Source organism: Oncorhynchus nerka, linkage group LG19, assembly GCF_034236695.1.
Source record: "Oncorhynchus nerka isolate Pitt River linkage group LG19, Oner_Uvic_2.0, whole genome shotgun sequence".
Classification (NCBI taxonomy): Eukaryota; Metazoa; Chordata; class Actinopteri; order Salmoniformes; family Salmonidae; genus Oncorhynchus; species Oncorhynchus nerka.
The window spans coordinates 43645789-43655633 of record NC_088414.1 but is presented as its reverse complement, the minus strand read 5'-3'; the positions used below and the strand labels follow the sequence as shown (position 1 = coordinate 43655633).

General features: G+C 41.2%; 1 protein-coding gene across 2 annotated transcripts in view; it reads left to right on the top strand.

Annotated features, from left to right (window-relative positions):
- Positions 1–9845, top strand: part of trim3b (tripartite motif containing 3b) — a 148524-nt gene that overhangs the window by 1513 nt on the left and 137166 nt on the right. For both annotated transcript variants that reach the window (XM_065004963.1, XM_065004965.1), the window contains exon 2: positions 2347–2415. The gene's annotated coding sequence lies outside the window, so the exon portion shown is untranslated. The remainder of the gene's footprint in view (positions 1–2346; positions 2416–9845) is intronic.

Below are 9845 nucleotides of genomic sequence, written 5' to 3'. Positions count from 1 at the left end.
AGACTGAAACGTACAAACATGAATAAATACCTGTTCTTCCAATCTCCATGGAAACTAAGTCTGGTCAGGTTGTCCTGGCATGTCGCCATGGGCAACATGATTGATTTTGGTACGTTAGTTTGTCAACAAATGATTTTGAAATGCATTTCTGAATGAAGTGGGTTTGAAACGGCGTTCACACAAATTAAAACACAATATTGAGGATGATGTGAAATCATCATTTACAAAAAAAACATACACAATTGATATTTATATAGTTTGTATACGAAATATGTGAATTCTTTAAGTAAACATTTCTCTGTACCATTTACACTTGAGCACGTCAAAATAAAATATATTATATACATATTTTTATTTGATTTGTGATCCGATGTTGTCCAAGTGAAGATGACATGTGTTGTTCCAACCTCTAGGTGGCGATGTTGAGTTATGGTTGTTTTGATCCTAGTAGTCCCTAGGAACAGATCTAGGATCCATTTCCCCCCCCCCAATCCTACCTTTAAACATTATTGGAGGGAAAGAGGGGGATACCTAGTCAGTTGTACAACTGAATGCATTCAACTGAAATGTGTCTTCCACATTTAATTAACCCTCTGAATCGGGGAGGGTCACCCAGTCTGATCAGTGAGAACCACTGGAGAGGCAGCTAGTGGCATGGGGACCAAATCTTGATCTGAGGCCATTGAAAATGCCTTAATCACTATGTGTATTTAATCAAAGTTTAAAGGCCTAGTGAAGTCAAAAACTATATACACTGCTCAAAAAAATAAAGGGAACACTAAAATAACACATCCTACATCTGAATGAATGAAATATTCTTATGAAATACTTTTTTCTTTACATAGTTGAATGTGCTGACAAGAAAATCACACAAATATTATCAATGGAAATCAAATGTATCAACCCATGGAGGTCTGGATTTGGAGTCACACTCAAAATTAAAGTTTAAAACCACACTACAGGCTAATCCAACTTTGATGTAATGTCCTTAAAACAAGTCAAAATGAGGCTAAGTAGTGTGTGTGGCCTCTACGTGCCTGTATGACCTCCCTACAACGCCTGGGCATGCTCCTGATGAGGTGGCGGATGGTCTTCTGAGGGATCTCCTCCCAGACCTGGACTAAAGCATCCGCCAACTCCTGGACAGTCTGTGGTGCAACGTGGCGTTGGTGGATGGAGTGAGACCTTATGTCCCAGATGTGCTCAATTGGATTCAGGTCTGGGGAACGGGCGGGCCAGTCCATAGCATCAATGCCTTCCTCTTGCAGGAACTGCTGACACACTCCAGCCACATGAGGTCTAGCATTGTCTTGCATTAGGAGGAACCCAGGGCCAACCGCACCAGCCTATGGTCTCACAAGGGGTCTGAGGATCTCATCTCGGTACCTAAAGGCAGTCAGGCTACCTCTGGCGAGCACATGGAGGGCTGTGCAGCCCCCCAAAGAAATGCCACCCCACACCATGACTGACCCACCACCAAACCGGTCATGCTGGAGGATGTTGCAGGCAGCAGAACGTTCTCCACGGCGTCTCCAGACTCTGTCACGTCTGTCACATGTGCTCAGTGTGAACCTGCTTTCATCTGTGAAGAGCACAGGGCGCCAGTGGTGAATTTGTCAATCTTGGTGTTCTCTGGAAAATGCCAAACGTCCTGCACGCCTTGTGACATCATTAGGCAGTAAATGAGCTCATAGACCAATAAGAAAGGGAGTTTCAAACCTCTCTACCAATAACAGCTCATTTTCAGTTTTCCCCGCCCCACTCAGAAAGCTCCCAGACAGTCCTAGAAAAATTCTTGCTTGAGAAACTATTTGTTATTTTTTATTTTTATTTGTTATTTTTTTTGTACCATTTTAATATAAAATAGTCATAAAATACTTAATTGTTACCCAGAAATGATTTGACGGTTGTGTTTTGACGTTTCACCATAAGTTAAAGTTGAACTTTAAGCCTCAGATTTAACCTCATCAAACCAAAAAAAGTCTGTCAAACCGGTCAGTCAGTGGAGATTGCTGAGGGGAGAACGGCTCATAATAATGGCTGGAATGGAGTCAATCGAATGGTATCAACCGCAGGGAAAACCCACGTGTTTGATGTATTGGATACCATTCCTCTGATTCCGGTCCAGTCGTTACCACGAACCCGTCCTCCCCAATCAACGTGGCACCAGCCTCCTGCGCTGTCAGTATACCAAGAAGCGTGTGTCCCTCGTGCCTTAGTACTTGTCCTGTCACTCGTATTATTGAAATGTCTTGTTGCTCTTACTGATGTGAATTATGTTATTCATCTTATTCATCTTGTCATGTTAACATCTTGTTATGTTAACTCTCTCTGTCCCTGGTGCAGTTGTCTGGAGAAACTAGGATTCGTGACTTCATCACAGATCACCCACTCTGACAGCAACAACATGGTTGGGTAAGTCGTGTGTTTGTACATGGGTACATATATGTCTTGAATGGTGCATCCGGGGATACCCCTAACAGCTACAGCAACCACGAGTCATTTATTTCCCAATCACAGCTAAGCTCAACCCCTCACCGGATATAAAATACAATCTTTATTTTGGGGAGGGAGGGAGGGAGGGAGGGAGGGAGGGAGGAGGGAGAGAGAGAGAGAGAGAGAGAGAGAGAGAGAGAGAGAGAGAGAGAGAGAGAGAGAGAGAGAGAGAGAGAGAGAGAGAGAGAGAGAGAGAGAGAGAGAGAATTAAGAGAGAGAGAGGGAGGGAGAATTAAAGAGAGAGGGAGGGAGGGAGGGAGGGAGAATTAAAGAGAGAGGGAGAAAGGTAGAAGGAAGAAGAGAAAGGAGAAGGAAGAATGAAGGCTTGAGGGAGAGATATTAGGGAAAGAGGAACCTGGTTGGTCAGGTTCAGTGGAGTTGAGTCAGAACATACCGTAGCGTCCCTCAGTTCAGGTGTTGTGTTATTACAGAGTGTGTGTATCTGTGTATCTGTGTGTATCTGTGTATCTGTGTGTGTGTGTTACTAAACCAGATGATTTGACTTTGCTTTGTGATGTTAAATTAACTCCTTTCCTGGATCTTTAGAGCAACCAGCTCTCACAGTCTCATGTCAGAATTCGACGTTCGTCCATGTTTCTCAAACATCAGATTTTGAAGTTGTTTCAAACGTCAAATTTTGAAATGGTTTCAAACGTCACATTTCAAGGTTAAGGCATTTTTAAGGTTAAGGCATAAACTCCACATTTTTTAAGGTAATGTTTGAGGTTTGGGATAATATAAAAAAGACACACACACACACACACACACACACACACACACACACACACACACACACACACACACACACACACACACGCACACACACACACAACTCCATCACCACATCACACTCCTGAGGGGTCTACTGCCTTCAACCTGCTTTATAGACTACAGTACACTTCACTACAACCTGCTTTACAGACTACACTACACTACAACCTGCTTTATAGACTACACTACACTACACTTCAACCTGCTTTACAGACTACACTACACTTCAACCTGCTTTACAGACTACACTACACTACACTTCAACCTGCTTTACAGACTACACTACACTACACTTCAACCTGCTTTACAGACTACACTACACTACACTTCAACCTGCTTTATTACAGACTACACTACACTACACTACAACCTGCTTTACAGACTACACTACAGTACACTACAACCTGCTTTATAGACTACACTACACTACACTTCAACCTGCTTTACAGACTACACTACACTACACTTCAACCTGCTTTACAGACTACACTACACTACAACCTGCTTTATAGACTACACTACACTACACTTCAACCTGCTTTACAGACTACACTACACTTCAACCTGCTTTACAGACTACACTACACTACACTTCAACCTGCTTTACAGACTACAGTACAGTACACTTCAACCTGCTTTATAGACTACACTACACTACACTTCAACCTGCTTTATAGACTACACTACACTACACGTCAACCTGCTTTATAGACTACACTACAATACACTTCAACCTGCTTTACAGACTACACTACACTTCAACCTGCTTTACAGACTACACTACACTACACTTCAACCTGCTTTACAGACTACACTACACTACACTTCAACCTGCTTTACAGACTACACTACACTACACTTCAACCTGCTTTACAGACTACACTACACTTCAACCTGCTTTACAGACTACACTACACTACACTTCAACCTGCTTTACAGACTACACTACACTACACTACAACCTGCTTTACAGACTACACTACACTTCAACCTGCTTTACAGACTACACTACACTACACTTCAACCTGCTTTACAGACTACAGTACAGTACACTTCAACCTGCTTTATAGACTACACTACACTACACTTCAACCTGCTTTATAGACTACACTACACTACACTTCAACCTGCTTTATAGACTACACTACACTACACTTCAACCTGCTTTACAGACTACACTACACTTCAACCTGCTTTACAGACTACACTACACTTCAACCTGCTTTACAGACTACACTACACTACACTTCAACCTGCTTTACAGACTACACTACACTTCAACCTGCTTTATAGACTACACTACACTACACTACAACCTGCTTTACAGACTACACTACACTACACTTCTACCTGCTTTACAGACTACACTACACTACACTTCAACCTGCTTTACAGACTACAGTACAGTACACTTCAACCTGCTTTATAGACTACACTACACTCCAACCTGCTTTACAGACTACAGTACACTACACTTCAACCTGCTTTACAGACTACACTACACTACACTTCAACCTGCTTTATAGACTACACTACACTTCAACCTGCTTTATAGACTACACTACACTACACTTCAACCTGCTTTACAGACTACACTACACTACACTTCAACCTGCTTTACAGACTACACTACACTACACTTCAACCTGCTTTACAGACTACACTACACTACACTTCAACCTGCTTTACAGACTACACTACACTACACTTCAACCTGCTTTACAGACTACACTACACTACACTACAACCTGCTTTACAGACTACACTACACTACACTTCAACCTGCTTTACAGACTACACTACACTACACTACAACCTGCTTTATAGACTACAGTACACTTCACTTCAACCTGCTTTATAGACTACACTACACTACACTTCAACCTGCTTTACAGACTACACTACACTTCACTTCAACCTGCTTTACAGACTACACTACACTTCAACCTGCTTTATAGACTACACTACACTACACTTCAACCTGCTTTACAGACTACACTACACTACACTTCAACCTGCTTTACAGACTACACTACACTACACTTCAACCTGCTTTATAGACTACACTACACTACACTTCAACCTGCTTTACAGACTACACTACACTACACTTCAACCTGCTTTATAGACTACACTACACTACACTTCAACATGCTTTACAGACTACACTACACTACACTTCAACCTGCTTTACAGACTACACTACACTACAACCTGCTTTACAGACTACACTACACTACACTTCAACCTGCTTTATAGACTACACTACACTTCAACCTGCTTTACAGACTACACTACACTTCAACCTGCTTTATAGACTACACTACACTACACTTCAACCTGCTTTATAGACTACACTACACTACACTTCAACCTGCTTTACAGACTACACTACACTACACTTCAACCTGCTTTACAGACTACACTACACTACACTTCAACCTGCTTTACAGACTACACTACACTACACTTCAACCTGCTTTACAGACTACACTACACTACACTTCAACCTGCTTTACAGACTACAGTACACTACACTTCAACCTGCTTTACAGACTACACTACTCTACACTTCAACCTGCTTTACAGACTACACTACACTTCAACCTGCTTTACAGACTACACTACACTTCAACCTGCTTTACAGACTACACTACACTACACTTCAACCTGCTTTACAGACTACACTACACTACACTTCTACCTGCTTTACAGACTACACTACACTTCTACCTACTTTACAGACTACACTACACTACACTTCTACCTGCTTTACAGACTACACTACACTCCAACCTGCTTTACAGACTACACTACACTACACTTCTACCTGCTTTACAGACTACACTACACTACACTTCAACCTGCTTTACAGACTACACTACACTACACTTCTACCTGCTTTACAGACTTCACTACACTACACTTCAACCTGCTTTACAGACTACACTACACTACACCTCAACCTGCTTTATAGACTACACTACACTACACTTCAACCTGCTTTATTACAGACTACACTACACTACACTTCGACCTGCTTTATAGACTACACTACACTACACTTCAACCTGCTTTACAGACTACACTACACTACACTTCAACCTGCTTTACAGACTACACTACACTTCAACCTGCTTTACAGACTACACTACACTACACTTCTACCTGCTTTACAGACTACACTACACTACACTCCAACCTGCTTTACAGACTACACTACACTACACTTCAACCTGATTTACAGACTACACTACACTACACTTCAACCTGCTTTACAGACTACACTACACTACACTTCAACCTGCTTTACAGACTACACTACACTTCAACCTGCTTTACAGACTACACTACACTTCAACCTGCTTTACAGACTACACTACACTTCAACCTGCTTTACAGATTACACTACACTACACTACAACCTGCTTTACAGACTACACTACACTACACTTCAACCTGCTTTACAGACTACACTACACTTCAACCTGCTTTACAGACTACACTACTCTACACTTCAACCTGCTTTACAGACTACACTACACTACACTTCTACCTGCTTTACAGACTACACTACACTACACTTCAACCTGCTTTACAGACTACACTACACTTCAACCTGCTTTACAGACTACACTACACTTCAACCTGCTTTATAGACTACACTACACTTCACTACAAGCTGCTTTACGACTACACTACACTTCAAACTGCTTTACAGACTACAGTACACTACACTTCAACCTGCTTTACAGACTACACTACACTACACTTCAACCTGCTTTATAGACTACACTACACTACACTTCAACCTGCTTTATAGACTACACTACACTACACTTCAACTTGCTTTATAGACTACACTACACTATACTTCAACCTGCTTTATAGACTACACTACACTACACTTCAACCTGCTTTATAGACTACACTACACTACACTTCAACCTGCTTTATAGACTACACTACACTACACTTCAACTTGCTTTATAGACTACACTACACTATACTTCAACCTGCTTTATAGACTACACTACACTACACTTCAACCTGCTTTACAGACTACACTGCACTTCAACCTGCTTTACAGACTACAGTACACTACACTTCAACCTGCTTTATAGACTACACTACACTTCAACCTGCTTTACAGACTACACTACACTACACTTCAACCTGCTTTACAGACTACACTACACTTCAACCTGCTTTACAGACTACACTACACTACACTTCTACCTGCTTTACAGACTACACTACACTACACTCCAACCTGCTTTACAGACTACACTACACTACAATCAACCTGATTTACAGACTACACTACACTACACTTCAACCTGCTTTACAGACTACACTACACTACACTTCAACCTGCTTTACAGACTACACTACACTTCAACCTGCTTTACAGACTACACTACACTTCAACCTGCTTTACAGACTACACTACACATCAACCTGCTTTACAGATTACACTACACTACACTACAACCTGCTTTACAGACTACACTACACTACACTTCAACCTGCTTTACAGACTACACTACACTTCAACCTGCTTTACAGACTACACTACTCTACACTTCAACCTGCTTTACAGACTACACTACACTACACTTCTACCTGCTTTACAGACTACACTACACTACACTTCAACCTGCTTTACAGACTACACTACACTTCAACCTGCTTTACAGACTACACTACACTTCAACCTGCTTTATAGACTACACTACACTTCACTACAAGCTGCTTTACGGACTACACTACACTTCAAACTGCTTTACAGACTACAGTACACTACACTTCAACCTGCTTTACAGACTACACTACACTACACTTCAACCTGCTTTATAGACTACACTACACTACACTTCAACCTGCTTTATAGACTACACTACACTACACTTCAACCTGCTTTATAGACTACACTACACTACACTTCAACTTGCTTTATAGACTACACTACACTATACTTCAACCTGCTTTATAGACTACACTACACTACACTTCAACCTGCTTTATAGACTACACTACACTACACTTCAACCTGCTTTACAGACTACACTACACTTCAACCTGCTTTACAGACTACAGTACACTACACTTCAACCTGCTTTACAGACTACACTACACTTCAACCTGCTTTACAGACTACACTACTCTACACTTCAACCTGCTTTACAGACTACAGTACACTACAACCTGCTTTACAGACTACACTACACTACACTTCAACCTGCTTTACAGACTACACTACACTTCAACCTGCTTTACAGACTACAGTACACTACACTTCAACCTGCTTTATAGACTACACTACACTTCAACCTGCTTTACAGACTACACTACACTACACTTCAACCTGCTTTACAGACTACACTACACTTCAACCTGCTTTACAGACTACACTACACTACACTTCAACCTGCTTTATAGACTACACTACACTACACTTCAACCTGCTTTATTACAGACTACACTACACTACACTTCAACCTGCTTTATAGACTACACTACACTACACTACAACCTGCTTTACAGACTACACTACACTACACTTCAACCTGCTTTATTACAGACTACACTACACTACACTTCAACCTGCTTTATAGACTACACTACACTACACTACAACCTGCTTTACAGACTACACTACACTACACTTCAACCTGCTTTACAGACTACACTACACTACACTTCAACCTGCTTTACAGACTACACTACACTTCAACCTGCTTTACAGACTACACTACACTTCAACCTGCTTTACAGACTACACTACTCTACACTTCAACCTGCTTTACAGACAACACTACACTACACTTCTACCTGCTTTACAGACTACACTACACTTCAACCTGCTTTACAGACTACACTACACTTCAACCTGCTTTATAGACTACACTACACTTCACTACAACCTGCTTTACAAACTACACTACACTTCAACATGCTTTATTACAGACTACACTACACTACACTTCAACCTGCTTTATAGACTACACTACACTACACTACAACCTGCTTTACAGACTACACTACACTACACTTCAACCTGCTTTACAGACTACACTACACTACACCTCAACCTGCTTTATAGACTACACTACACTACACTTCAACCTGCTTTATTACAGACTACACTACACTACACTTCGACCTGCTTTATAGACTACACTACACTACACTACAACCTGCTTTACAGACTACACTACACTACACTTCAACCTGCTTTACAGACTACACTACACTTCAACCTGCTTTACAGACTACACTACACTACACTTCTACCTGCTTTACAGACTACACTACACTACACTCCAACCTGCTTTACAGACTACACTACACTACACTTCAACCTGATTTACAGACTACACTACACTACACTTCAACCTGCTTTACAGACTACACTACACTACACTTCAACCTGCTTTACAGACTACACTACACTTCAACCTGCTTTACAGACTACACTACACTTCAACCTGCTTTACAGACTACACTACACTTCAACCTGCTTTACAGATTACACTACACTACACTACAACCTGCTTTACAGACTACACTACACT